This window comes from Varanus komodoensis, unplaced genomic scaffold, assembly GCF_004798865.1.
Source record: "Varanus komodoensis strain SLA01 unplaced genomic scaffold, ASM479886v1 scaffold89, whole genome shotgun sequence".
NCBI lineage: Eukaryota > Metazoa > Chordata > Lepidosauria > Squamata > Varanidae > Varanus > Varanus komodoensis.
Window position 1 is genome coordinate 691,866 of NW_025336587.1, and position 13,229 is coordinate 705,094.

Here is a 13,229-nt window from a genome sequence, read left to right on the forward strand (position 1 = left end):
CCTCTTGACCACCGCATCACACGGCTGGCTCATGTTCAGCCTGCAGTTGACCAGCACCCCAAGGTCCCTTTCACAAGTGCTGCTCTCCAGCCACTTGTCACCCAACCTGTACTTATGACACCCATTCCCATGCCCCAAGTGCAAGACCTTGCACTTATCCACATTTAACGCCATCCTGTTGTCTCCTGCCCACTTCCATAGTCTGTCCAGATCCTTTTGGATCTGGAGTACCTGCTCCTCAGTTGTGGCCACCGCTCCAGTTTTAGTATCGTCTGCAAGTTTGATCAGCAGACTGTTCACCCCTTCTTCCATGTCGTCAATGAAAAGATTAAACAGGATCGGCCCCAGGACAGAGCCCTGGGGACCCCGCTTGTCACTGGCCACCATCCCGATGATTCCCCACTAATGGTTACCCCCTGCTTTTGGTCAGTCAACCATGCCCTAATCCACCAGACAGTGCTTTGGTGTATCCCCAAACTCCTCAGTTTCTCCACCAGGATATCATGGGGCACTTTGTCAAAGGCCTTGCTGAAATCTAGGTATACCACATGCACTGCATCCCCTCCATCCAGCCATCTCAAAACCTTGTCATAATTCCACAAGGTTTGTCTGGCAGGACCTGTTTTTGTGGAAGCCGTGTTGTGTGCCTGTCAGCCTCCCTTCCCTATCTAGCATCACTAGATCTCTCCCTATTATGAGCCTTTCCATTGTTTTTCCTATAATGGATGTTAGGCTAACAGGTCTGTAATTCCCCATGTCCTTTCTACTACCCTTTTTGAAAATTGGGACCACTGATGCCACCCTCCAGCCCTCTGGAACTTCACCCGTTCTCCATGAGGCCTCAAAAATGGAGGCCAGCGGGCGTGAGAGAACCCCTTCTAACTCTAAGTATTCTCGAATGTAACCCGTCAGGGCCTGGCACCTTTGTAACATCCAATGCCCTGAGGAGCTCCTCGACTTCAATGGGGGGGGGTGACTCTAATCTGTGCCCCTAAGTCCCCAGTCTCATCTAATCTCCATGCTGATCTTCCCCGTCCTGCCTTGGGGAGAACACAGAGACAAAATAGGCATTTAGTGTCGTGTTGTGGTTAAGAGCACGGGACTGGGACTCAGACAATCTGGGTTCTAGTCCCCGCTCAGCCATGGAGCCAACTGGGTGACTTTGGGCCAGTCACAGACTCTCAGCCCAACCTACCTCACAGGGCTGTTGTTTCGAGGATAAGCTGGAGGAGGAGATGTAAACTGCCTTGAGCCCTTGTAGGAAAAAGGCACAATATAAATCAAATGAATAAATGAATAAATAAATTAAGCATCTGTGCCTGTTCCCTTGTATCATTCACTGGATCACCTTCCTCCTTTTTTAGCGGTCCCAATACCTGTCTCCCTCTTCCTATTTACATGCTGAAAGAAGCCCTTTTTGTTGCTCTTGACATTCTTGGCAAGTCTTAGCTCATAATCAGCCTTAGCCTTGTGAAGAACCCTCCTGCAACGGGCCTCCTCCTCCCGGTATACCCTTTTGTCTATTTCCCCGAGTAGCCATTTCCTACAGAGGTTCCTCTTTCGTCTAATCCCTCTAACCACCTCCTTTTGCATCCATGGCGGCCTCTCCTCCACCTCCCCACCTTACTGACTAGAGGTATCGTCAAGGCTTGTGCCTCCAAAACCTCCCTTTTGAGTGCCAGCCACCCCACCTCAACTCGCTTGCCTTCCAGTAACCCATCCCAGGAGACTTTCCCCAGCCTGGCCTTCAATGGCCAAAGGTGGCCCTCTTGAAGTCCCAGCTTCTAGTGCTCGACCTGCTGCACGTCCCCAGTCCCCTGATCTCAAAGCAAAGAATGCAGTGATCAGAAGAGAAGGTTGTATCCAGTTTGCAGCAATTCCAACATACACACTGCAGTTCATGAGCAACGAAAGAAAATGAGGGGAGGGGGAAGGAAAGAAGTAACGTTCTCCTCAAAAAACGATCTTTGCATTTTTCTTTCCTTTTTTCTTTTCGCATAATAACTTTAAAAGGTTTTCTCCTGGGAAATTAATTAAGGCCCAAACCTAACCAAAAAAGATGGAATTTCATAACTAACTCCAATTCAGAGATAACAGATCTAGTGAACCTTTAAGCAGCTAATATAAGTCTAATAACGCTGCTTAGCTTAATTTTTTAAAAAATGGTTGCTGTGCTTAAGGCAGAGAGATAAGCGGGATGCTGTGAAGCTGAAAGCGCAGTGGAACTGTCTCGCTGCCTAGGAATGTTACTGGGTGCTTCCGTCCAAGAACGCTTGAACTTTTCTCTCTTTCAGCTACTTCAGGGCTGAATTCACCACCTGTGGAATAATAAGGCCAAGAATTACTATCAGCTAGTGAGAAAGAATGCTAGAAACCATCTTGCCCAGCCTTCCACAACTTAGTGCCTCCCAGACCCCGACTCCTATCAGCCTCACCCGTCAAGGCAGGGCTTGGGCACCGTGGGAACTACAGGCCGAAGATGTGGAGTGCTTTGAATCCCCTCCTTTTCCTCATCCTCCCCTCTGCCCCCATCCCATGTTGGTCAGTTACTTTATCCCCGTTTCACAACAGGGAGAGCCTGGCCGAGAGAGTCGGGGCTTGGGCTCCCTGGGGCGCAAAAGCAGAATGAATCCGAGCCAGTGATGTACATACTTCAGGGGAGGGTCGCATGGGCGAGCAGTGGGCTGCGGTGGGCCCCTCACCCTCCAGCTTCCTGCGGCCTCCAAGAGTGGCTTCCCTCACACAGTTATGTGCAGGGGGGCGGGGCGGGTGGATGCTACACAGGCCTTTTCCCTCTCCTCTCCTCCCAGATTTTTTCGTTTCTCCCCCTGCCTGCCTGCCCTTTGCTCTCTCCTCCTGCTCATGGCCTTCCTCTCTCCCTCCTCCTCCTCCTCTCCCACATATCCTTTCATTCCTTAGCTTCTCTGCCATCAGTACTCCCCCTGCAGCTCTCTGAACACTGTCTGCTTGGAGGGAGGCAGGGAGGGAGGGCAGGTGCCCTCGCATCCTCCCCCCCACCCCGAGGACGGATCTGCCCACCCCTCCAACACACACGCGTACACACACGGGGGTAGAAGGAGGGAGAATGATGCTGAACAACTGAGCTTGCCCACAGCTTGGGGCCTGGGGACGGGCGTTCAGGGCCTTGGGCACCCACAGCTCCGTGTGGATGGGGATTGTGCAGTGATGTTGGGGCAGAAAGCCAACGGAGAGAGCCGTGACAGCCCCCCAAATACCCGCCGCATGTCTGCCTCCACGGCTCTTCTTGTGCGCTACCTTTGACCCTCTCTCGGATTGTGGGAGCCACAAAGCTCGGATCATCTGCTTTAATCTGGCCTCAGCGAGGTGGGATTCGGCCAAGCTAGCCTTCTCGATTCTCTGTATTACTGAAGCAGATTGAGAGACTTAACCAGGACAGCCGTAATACATGGCATCGCGATATTGCGTGTGCGTGAGGAATTGCTCCTAAATCGCCAGGAGCGGAGCTGGCCGGGGGGGGGGGGTCCCATCCTCTGCGCAATGGGGTGTCTGTCCATGAACGTGCATCTGTGGATCTGGGGCAAAAATATCCCTAGATTTCAGCCTCCACGTGATTTTCTGTATTTGATTTGGTTGGTCTGGCCACGTCTCTCCCTGCTGGGGCCAGGCACCGAAATATATTGCTTTCTCGATGTGTGTGTATGTGCACGCGCACATGTGTGCAGGTTGAGAGGCAGTATTTCTTAATGGTTAGGGCATTAGATTGGCATTTGGGGGTTTCAGGTTCAAGCGCCCACTCCTTTCTGAAGTTCATCAGCTGACTTTGGGCAAGTTCCCAGTTCTTGGGCTAATCTCCCTCACAGGGTTGTTGTAAGGATAAAAGACCCTTAAGGTGCCCTGGGTTCCTCACATGAGGCACAAAAGCAGCAGAATACGAATGCAGAGTAAGAGCCAGATAAAAAGCCACTGAGGGAGGCGATTGCTGAAAGCTGTACAGCCTGAAAACAATGTGAACAAAAGCCTTGGAACAGTAAAAGCATTTGAAAAGGCCAAATGGAAAGGAAGCTCTGCCCCCTTTCTAAAGGGCAAGGGAGCAGGGCCTGACCATAGTCCCGGGGCGGGCGGGCGGGGGGCGCCCAGTCCGCAGTGAGGGAGCAAGACAGGAGAAGCTGTTTCGCACCTGCCCAACTAGTGGCTCTCTGGGACACACGGATCTCAAAAGGGCCTCTCCTGCAGATTTTAATGCGCAGGCAGCTGCATCCCAAAAGAAGAGATCCCGTCTGGCCCTAAGCTTTTTATGGCATTGAGCCACCACTTTGAATTGCCCCTAGTAAGCAAGTTCCAGATCTTTCAGCATGGATATAATAGGCTCCCAGTGCTGTGCGGCATCTCACTGGTACTTGACGCAAGTACCAATTCAAGGCCCGGCGCTCGGCTGCAGGGGCCCTGCTTTGCATGCAAACCTGCCCAGTTCAGTCCTCGGCACCTCCTGGTACTGCTGCGAAAAACTGCGGTCTGAAACACCAGAGAGCCGTTAGCCATTCAGGGCGGGAGAAAGCATGGGTTGATTTCTTCCTTGTCCTTCTCCCACAGTGCTGATGGTGGCAAAAATCCCGAAGGACGAACCTTTAAAGTGAAAACATAGTTCAGACAAGCATGGGACAAAGCCCGAGAATGCCAAAAGCCTACCAAAGACACAAGCGCACAAGCAAGAAATGGCACCCAAGTGACAGACCAACGTGCACACCTGCCTAAATGAATATACTTTGCGCACTGGGGGAAGGACAGGGGGCCCAGCCAGGGGTAGCGAGCTCTGTTGGCTCCTGGGAGGGGCCACCTTGCATCTCCAAACACCACGCCCTGATGGTGGCAGCAGTAAGAGAAGGGCCCCTTTCTGGAGTTGTGCAACCCGGTCAACTTGCATGGGAAAGGGGGAGTTTAGCTAGCCTTGTCAGGGCAGGCCCAAAACTCATTGTGCACATCTGGATGCTGTGATGGACTGCAGCTGCTCTTCTTCCCATGCTGGATGAGATTCATTTGGATGCATTTAGGGTGTGCCCAGCCCAGGTGCCTGCAACCACCCCGCCTGGACAGTCGTGGGCATCCAGTGCTGGGCAGAAGGGGTGTGGAGTTGAAGGTCAACTCCATGCTCCTTCCAGTTCCCAAACGCAGCATGTATTAGAATGCAGGGAAAGTAGTTTGAGGTATCGAGCTACAATATTTAGTGTCTCCAGGCACCTGTTGTCCACCTTACTCTGGAACATCTCTTAGATCAGCCTTCCCCAGCCTGGTAGCCTTCAGAGGCATTTGGACTGCAACTGCAACTCCCAGAATTCCCATCCAGTACTGCCACTGACGGGGAATTCTGGGTGCTGAAGTCCAAACATGCCTGGAAGCCACCAGGTTGGGGAAGGCAGGCCTAGACCCCATCCATGAGGTCCCTGCTATGATCTTGGAGACACCACTAGCACAGATATTTCTGTGCCAGCTGTGGGGTGAAGGGGGATTGCTACTCAGTTGCTGCTTTCTCCAACCTCCAGAAAACCCTTTGGCCACCCTGGCAGGCTCTAGGATCCATAGGACTTTTTCAGTGATTCACTTTCCCCCCAAAGATATTCAAATCATCCTCTTTGGTCCTTGGAACAGTAGGAGACAGGCTGTTGCGAAACAAAATCAGCAGATGAATGAATGCATTTGGCCACGAGTAACTGCAAGCTCCACTGGAGAAGGAAATGGCAACCCACTCCAGTACCCGTGCCATGAAAACCCCATGGACAGTACCAAAGGGCAAAACAATACGACGCTGGAAGATGAGCCCCTCAGGTCAGGAGGTGTCCAGTGTGCTACTGGGGAAGAGCAGAGGGCTAGTATGAGTGGTGCTGGAAAGAATGAAGCGACTGGGTCAAAGCCGAAAGGACACTCAGTTGCAGATGTATCTGGTGGTGAAAGGAGAGTCCGATGCTGCAAAGATCTATACTCCACAGGAACCTGGAATGTAAGATCCATGAATCAAGGCAAGCTGGATGTGGTCAAACAAGAGATGACAAGACTGAACATCGACATCTTGGGAATCGGTGAACTAAAATGGACAGGAATGGGTGAATTTAATTCAGATGACCATCAGGTATCCTACTGTGGGCAAGAATCCCTCAGAAGAAATGGAGTAACCTTCATAGTCAATAAAAGCAGAACTGGGATACAATCTCCAAAATTACAGCAGGATCTCAGTTCAAATCCAAGGCAAACTATTCAACATCACAGTAGTTCAAGTCTGTGCCCCAGCCACTGGTGCTGAAGAGGCTGAAGTTGACGGGTTTTATGAAGGCCTACAACACCTTCTAGAAATAACACCAAAAAATGATGTCCTTATCATCATGGGGGATTGGAATGCTAAATCAGGAAGCCAGAAAATAACCGGAAAAACAGGCAAGTTTGGCCTTGGAAGCAGGGCACAGGCTGGTAGAATTGTGTCAAGAGAATACAATGGTCAGAGCAAACACTCTTTTTCAACAACTCAAGAGACGACTCTACACATGGACATCACCAGACGGTCAACACAGAAATCAGATTGACTATGTGCTCTGCAGCCAAAGATGGGGAAACTCTATACAGTCAGTAAAAACTAGACCAGGAGCTGACTGTGGCTCAGATCATGAGCTTCTGGTTGCAAAATTTAGGCTTAAATTGAAGAAAGTAGGGAAAAGCACTAGGCCACTCAGGTATGACCTAAATCATATCCCTGATGAATATACAGTAGAGGTGACAAATAGATTTTAGGAATTAGATCTGATAGACAGAGTGCCTGAAGAACTATGGACGAAGGTTCACAACATTGTACAAGAGGTAGCAACTAAAACCATCCAAAAGAAAAAGAAATGCAAGAAAGCAAAATGGCTGTCTGAGGAAGCTTTACAAACAGCTGAGGAAAGAAGGGAAGTGAAAGGCAAGGGAGAAAGAGAAAGATATACCCAATTGAATGCAGAATTCCAGAGAATAGCTAGAAGAGATAAGAATGCCTTCTTAAATGAACAGTGCAAAGAAATAGAAGAAAACAATAGAATAGGGAGGACCAGAGATCTCTTCAAGAAAATTGGAGATATGAAGGGAAGATTTCATGCAAACATGGGCATGATAAAGGACCAGAATGGCAAGGACCTAACAGAGGCAGAAGAGATTAAGAAGAGGTGGTAAGATTACACAAAGGAACTATACAAGAAAGAGTTTAATGTCCCCGATAACCATGATGGGGTGGTCACTGACCTCGAGCCAGACATCCTGGAATGTGAAGCCAAATGGGCCTTAGGAAGCCTGAGCAATAACAAAGCTAGTGGAGGAGACAGTATTCCAGCTGAGCTATTCAAAATCTTAAAAAACGATGCAGTAAAAGTGCTACACTCAACATGCCAGCAAATTTGGAAAACTCAGCAGTGGCCACAGGATTGGAAAAGGTCAGTTTACATTCCAATTCCAATGAAGGGCAATGCCAAAGAATGTTCAAACCACCACATCATTGCACTTATTTCACATGCTAGCAAAGTTATGCTCCAAATTCTACAAGCCAGGCTCCAGCAGTATGTGGACCAAGAAGTACAGGCAGGGCTTCGAAGAGGCAGAAGAACTAGAGATCAAATTGCCAACATACGCTGGATCATGGAGGAAACTAGGGAGTTCCAGAAAAACATCTACTTCTGCTTCATTGACTATGCGAAAGCCTTTGATTGTGTAGATCACAACAAATTGTGGCAAGTTCTTAAAGAGATGGGAATACCAGACCATCCTATTTGTCTCTTGAGAAACCTGTATGTGGGTCAAGAAGTAACAGTGAGAACTGGGCACGGAACCACTGATTGGTTCAAAATTGAGAAAGGAGTTCGGCAAGGCTGTATACTGTCACCCTGCCTATTTAACTTATATGCAGAGCACATCATGAGAAAGGCAGAGCTGGATGAATCACTACTTGGAATTAAGATTGCCAGGAGAAATATCAACAACCTCAGGTATGCAGATGATACCACTCTAATGGCAGAAAGTGAAGAGGAACTAAAGAGCCTCTTGATGCGGGTGAAGGAGGAGAGTGCAAAAGTTGGCTTGAAAGTGAACATTAAGAAAACTAAGATCATGGCATCCGGTCATATCACTTCCTGGCAAATACATAGAAACATAGAAACAGAGCAAGTCAGACGGGGTCTCCCAGGCCATCCAGTCTGACCTCCCGCACCAGCCAGCCCTGCTCACGACATGCCCACCATGTGGACGTCCAGCGTATCCTTGAACACCCACACCGATGGGGCCTCAATAACCTCTCGTGGAAGCCCATTCCACACCCTCAGGGTCTTGACTGTCAGGAATTGCTTCCTGGCATCCAAATAGAACCTGGGTTCCCTGAGCTTTGCTCTGTTGGAGCGCGTCCTGCCTTCCTCTGCAGGGGAGAACAGGTCTCTCCCCACCTCCGTGTGACACCCCTCACACACCTGTATGTCGCCAACAGATCCCCTCTGAGTCTTCTCCAGGCTGAAGAGGCCCAGTTCCCTCAGTCCCACCTCATACAGTATCCCCTGCAAAACGGCCACCAACCTTGTGGCCCTACGCTGCACTGACTCTAACCTGGCTATATCCTTTCTGTAATGAGGGGCCCAAAACTGAGCACAATATTCCAGTTGTAGGCACACCAGAGTCGTATAGAATGATAGTAAAACCTCTCTTGATCTAGAAGCCACACTTCTGGCTATGCAACCAAGGGTGGCATTCGCCCTCTTGGCCACCGCATCCCACTGCTGGCTCATGTTCAGCCTGCAGCCAACCAGCACCCCGAGGTCCCTTTCACAAGTGCTGCTCTCCAGCCACTTGTCCCCTAACCTGTACTTATGACACCCATTCCCATGCCCCAAGTGCAAGACCTTGCACTTACCCACATTGAACGCCATCCTGTTGTCTCCTGCCCACTTCCATAGTCTGTCCAGAACCTTTTGGATCTGGAGTACCTGCTCCTCAGTTGTGGGCACTGCTCCAGCTTTAGTGTCGTCTGCGAATTTGATCAGCAGACTGTTCACCCCTTCTTCCATGTCGTTAATGAAAAGATTAAACAGGATCGCCCCCGAACAGAGCCCTGGGGGACCCTGCTTGTCACTGGCCGCCATCCCGATGATTTCCCGCTAATAGTAACTTTCTGCTTTCGGTCAGTCAACCATGCCCTAATCCACCAGACAGTGCTTTGGTGTATCCCAAAACTGCTCAGTTTCTCCACCAGGATATCATGGGGCACTTTGTCAAAGGCCTTGCTGAAATCTAGGTATACCACATGCACTGCATCCCCTCCATCCAGCCATCTTGAAACCTTGTCATAGAATTCCACAAGGTTTGTCTGGCAGGACCTGTTTTTGTGGGAGCCGTGTTGTGTGTCTGTTAGCCTCCCTTCCCTATCTAGCAACACTAGATCTCTCTTTATTATGAGCCTTTCCATTGTTTTTCCTACAATGAACGTAAGGCTAATAGGTCTACAATTCCCCATGTCCTTTCTACTACCCTTTTTGAAATTTGGGACCACTGAAGCCACCCTCCAGTCCTCTGGAACTTCACCCATTCTCCACGAGGTCTCAAAAACGGAGGCCAGCGGGCATGAGAGAACCAACTCTCTAAGTATTCTCGGGTGTAACCCGTCAGGGCCTGGTGCCCTTGTAATATCCAATGCCCTGAGGAGCCCCTCGACTTCAAGGGGGGTGACTCTAATCTGTGCCCCTAACTCCCCAGCCTCATCTAATCTCCTATGCGGATATCCCCCGTCCTGCTTTGGGGAGAACACAGAGGCAAAACAGTCATTTAGCATCTGTGCCTGTTCCCTCATATCAGTCACTGGATCTCCTTCCTCCTTATTTAGTGGTCCCACCAATTGTCTCCCCTTCCTTTTCCTATTTACATGCTGATAGAAGCCCTTTTTGTTGCTCTTGATATTCTTGGCAAGTCTCAGCTTGTAATCAGCCTTAGCCTTGCGAAGAATCCTTCTGCAACGCGCCTCCTCCTCCCCGTATACCCTTTTGTCTATTTGCCCCAGTGCCCATTTCCTGCGGAGGTTCCTCTTTCGTCTAATCCCTCTAACCACCTCCTTTTGCATCCATGGCGGCCTCTCCTCCGCCTCCCCACCTTACTGACTAGAGGTATCGTCAAGGCTTGCGCCTCCAAAACCTCCATTTTGAGTGCCACCCACCCCGCCTCAACTCGCTTGCCTTCCAGTAACCCATCCCAGGAGGCTTTGCCCAGTCTGACCTTCAGTGGCCAAAGTTGGCCCTCTTGAAGTCCCAGCTTCTAGTGCTCGACCTGCTGCACGTCCCCAGTCCCCTGATCTCAAAGCAAAGGATGGAGTGATCACTTGCATCCAGAGCTCCCCTAATCTGTACTTCATCTATCAGCTTCTCCCTATTGGTCAAGACCAAGTCAAGGATGTTTCCCCCCCTCGTCGCCTCTCGGACCCTCTGTGTGGAAAACCCTCCCTCTATAGCTTCTAGGAAGTGACGTGACCTGGCTGTCACCGCTGAGTGAGTCTCCCAACTAATATCCGGGAGATTGAAGTTTCCCATAATTACTGTCTCTCCCCTGAGATATCCTTAGAATCTGGTCTGTCAGGACATCATCCAGCATCTCAAGTTGACCTGGAGGGCGATAACATACCCCCACTGTCCTGTCTCTTTCCCTGTCAAAAACCCTAAGTTTCACCCAGACTGCCTCTACCGAATCCCCATCTGCGCTGCATCCTATCTCACTGCATCCTATCCCTTCCCTGACGTATAAAGCTACGCCCCCACCCCTCTTTCCCTTCCTGTCCTTTCTAAAAAGGTGATACCCCTCTATGTTTACATTCCAGACTTGCCTTTCATCCCACCAAGTTTCTGTGATTCCCACCAGATCAGACCCTCCTCTTCCCAGGAGAGCTTCCAGCTCTTCCTGCTTGTTACCCTTGCTCCTAGCATTGGTATACGTGCACCTCAACTCCTTCCCACCGCTTCCTTTCCTTGGAGTCCCCAGCCTCCTCCTGCCTCCCATCCTCCCTGATACCTGGCCCCTCTCTGAAGGAGTCCTGTCGGTCCCTGCAGTAACTCTGAGACCCTGCTCCCAGAGCCCTGAACCTCCCCCCCACAGTGCAGACACGTTACTGGGGGGCCTGAACCCCCCCGCCCCCCGGGGTCACTTTAAAGTCTTCCAGACGAAGTTCACTAGAGCATCTCCAAAGGACCTTTTCCCCATCCTCATGAGGTGTAACCCGTCCATTGGCAAGAAACCGGGTGCCATGGTCAAGGAACCCGAAGCGTTCCTTCTGGCACCACACCCTAAGCCAGTTGTTCACCTAGGAGGCCCTGCCTGGCCCAAATCCCCGGACTGGTAAGATCGACGAGAAGGCCACTTGGGCCTTTAGCTCTCCGAGTTTCTTTCTCAAGGCCTTGAAGTCCCTGGTGATCCTGCCCACCCTCTGCCTGGCCACATTGTTTGTGCCCACATGGATCACCAGGAGCGGCTGGTGACCCCCGGAGCGAACAGGACGCTCCCCTCTGTCCATCACGTGCCGGATGCGTGCGCCCGGCAGGCAGCAAACCTCCCTTGCCTCGGGGTCAGGGCAGCACACCGCCTCCTCAGTGCCCCTCAGCAGGGAGTCCCCAACAACAATCACCTGCCACCGTGTCTTCCCGGTGGTGGTGGGCGGCCATGCCCCGGCCTTCGCCTCTCCTGCAGCGGCCCCCTTGCCGCCTGACGTCCCAGGCTGGGGGTCCTGCTGGTCCCCCGAGGCCTCATCAGCCCCAGCCTCCCCAAGCGGAGAGAAGTTGCTTCCAGCTGCAGATAGGCACCAGGGAAGGAGGAGGCTGTGCTGGCCTCCTCCTCCTGTGGGTGACATGCCTCCATGTCTCTGGGGCTGCTCCTCCCGTGGCCTCTCCCTCAACCCTCTGTCCAGAGGGGGACTGCTCCCGGGGGGTCTGGAGGCCTCTCTCAGCCCTTGGGCACCTCACCTCCTCCTCCAGGAGGGCCACCAGCTTCACCGAGGGCAAGTGTATCCGTGCCTTTCCCGGGGGAGAAGGGCGAACATGTCGCAGCACTCTCAGTGGACAGCAACACCCGTGACTCCCGCCAAGGCCACCTCCTGGCCTGCCATCGGGATCCCTTCCGAGCCTTGCCTTGGTCCCCTGCCTTGTTAGCTCTGCAGTTCCTCTCATTCACCCAGTTCTCCCACTCGCACACACACACAAGGATAAAATAAACTTAAATTTAAATTGGAAGAAAAACAAACCAAAGCATAGCACAAAAACAAAGAAACGAACAAATAAACCTCTGTGTCTCAGGAAAGGGAGTCCCCGGACAGCCTGAACCACAGCCACAGGATGCAGACAAGCATTGACGCCAAGAGGCCAGAGCCAAAAGGGCTTGCAGTGGCCAAGCGCGGCCTTATCAGTCCCTCCGGCCGGTGGCCCCGCCCCCTGCTCCCTCCTGGTCCCTCTGGCCCCACCCCCTTCTGCTCTGCAGCTCTTGGCCCTCTGCTCCCCTGCCCAGCCCCTCCCTTGCCTTCGCCAGTCCCCTGGCCACTCAGCGCTCTCTCCCAGCCTGTGCCTCTGCTGCTCTGCTGCTCATGGGAACTTCAGCCAAGAAATTAAAAGACGCTTGCTCCTGGGGAGGAAAGCTATGGCAAATCTAGACAGCATAGTAAAAAGCAGAGACATCACCCTGCCAACAAGAGTGCATATAGTCAAGGCTATCGTTTTCCCAGTTGCAATGTATGGCTGTGAAAGCTGGACCATAAGGAAGGCTGAGCGCCGAAGAACAGAGGCCTTTGGATTGTGGTGCTGGAGGAGACTCCTGCAAGTCCCTTGGACCGCAAGGCGATCAAACCGGTCAGTCCTAGAGGAGATCAACCCTGACTGCTCTTTAGAAGGCCAGATCCTGAAGCCGAAGCTCAAATACTTTGGCCATCTAATGAGAAGGAAGGACTCCCTGGAGAAGAGCCTAATGCTGGGAGCAATCGATGGCAGAAGAAGAAGGGGATGGCAGAGGATGAGGTGGCTGGATGGGGTCACTGGGGCAGTGGGCCTGAGCTTGGGTGGACTCTGGGGGATGGTGGAGGACAGGAGGGCCTGGAGGAGTGTTGTCCATGAGGTTGGGATGGGTCAGACACCACCGCGACTAACAACAACAACAACTGCAAGAGAGCAGCATGGCCGAGGCTCGCCCTTGCAAGGCATTTCCCACTGAGAGCCCCACTTCCAGGTTGCAGGGAG

General features: G+C 51.8%; 1 long non-coding RNA gene across 1 annotated transcript; it reads right to left on the reverse strand.

The window, feature by feature from the left end:
- Positions 1-1,767: 1,767 nt before the first annotated feature.
- Positions 1,768-12,377, reverse strand: LOC123016851. Its single transcript, XR_006413481.1, has 3 exons — positions 12,287-12,377; positions 4,443-4,605; positions 1,768-2,318 (listed from the first exon to the last, which is right to left on the reverse strand). It is a non-coding gene; the product is annotated as an uncharacterized LOC123016851 (long non-coding RNA).
- Positions 12,378-13,229: the final 852 nt, after the last annotated feature.